Raw genomic sequence first — 1,548 nt, 5'->3', positions numbered from 1 at the left:
AGTTGAATCTGTTAAAATGTTAAATAAAAAACAAAAACAGGATACATTTAAACTTGCAAAAAATGCACAAAATATAATTGTAATTCAAAAAATTCACTGCAATTTTATTTTTGAAAAAAACTAAGATGTAACTAAGTTAAGTGTCGTGATTTTTTAAATAAATCAAAAAATTTTAAACAAAATTTTTTTATTATTCGAGATTGAAATTCAAAAAAATTAGGAATTAAAAATTGTTGTCTTAAAGTAGAAACTTATTGTACTTTTAAGAAACAACTAAAACCATTTTAAAAACGAGAGAAAAGAGGAAATACAGAAGTGAAATTTTAAGAAAGAATCTTCAAACCGAAATTAAAAAAAACAATCTTAAAGTTTTAAAAGGAAAATAAACTTTTGTTTACAAAAACAAATTGGTACGATAGTAACAAATAGTATTAGAACTTTTAAATTTTGAATTTAGATATTTGAAAAAAATTATTAAAATTTCTAAATGCAAAAACTAACACCTTAAAAATACTTTGAAAAGTTAAATCTGTTAAAATGTTAATAAAAAACAAAAGCAGGATACATTTAAATTTGCAAAAAATGCACAAAATATAATTGTAATTCAAAAAATTCACTGCAATTTTATTTTTGAAAAAACTAAGATGTACTAAGATGTAACTAAGATAAGTGTCATGATTTTTCAAATAAATCAAATGTTTTTGAACACATTTTTTATATTATATTCGAGATTAAAATTCAAAAAAAATTTAGGAAAACTGTTGTCTTCAAGTGGAAACTTATTGTAAGTTTAAGAAACAACTAAAACCATTTTAAAACGAGAGAAATAAGGAAATACCGAACAGAAATTTTAAGAAAGAAACTTCAAAGAAAAATTTAGCGATACGTTACCTAAAATCTTAAAAGAAAAATAAACTCTTGTTTAAAAAAAAATTAGAAAGAAACGGAATCAGAACTTCAAATTTTACATTTAATTTAATTAAAAAAATAATTAAAATATGTAAAAACATGTCTTAAATTATGTCTTATAAATGCCTTCAAAAGAAAAAAAAGTACTGGAAATTTCTGAAATTTATCTAATCAGATTCAAATTACTCGATAATTCAGCATGCGTGCAAATTATCGATAATTATTTGCCTGAAAATCTGATTGGATGAATCTAGGAAATATAACAGATTTGATTGATTTTTTTGATAATTTTTTCAATTTTTCATAATGAAAATATTGTTTTTGTAAATTTTGTTCTGGACATAGTCTGCAAAATACCTCTGGTGCATGCCAAATTGATTCTAATTTTGCATGGACGAATGAAAACTAAAAAAACTAGACTGTTTTTACTTTTTTTTTCTACTACTTTACTTTTACTTTTTTTACCACTGACTTTTTGACTGTAGAATTTTTTTTTATTATTTTGTATTACAAGTTTATAAAAATCTCATGGTGTATGGTTTGTTTTTTTACTGAAAACTTCTAGTTTGTTTAAATTATATTTTAAAATATTTTTAAATATCTAATTGATGATGAAAATTAAGAAAGAAAAAAATGTAC

Source organism: Tribolium madens, unplaced genomic scaffold (assembly GCF_015345945.1).
Source record: "Tribolium madens isolate multiple individuals breed KSU strain unplaced genomic scaffold, Tmad_KSU_1.1 Scaffold_71;HRSCAF=194;Tcas5.2_LG6, whole genome shotgun sequence".
NCBI classification, from domain to species: domain Eukaryota; kingdom Metazoa; phylum Arthropoda; class Insecta; order Coleoptera; family Tenebrionidae; genus Tribolium; species Tribolium madens.
The sequence above is the reverse complement of the archived record's forward strand: the minus strand, read 5'-3'. Positions refer to the sequence as shown.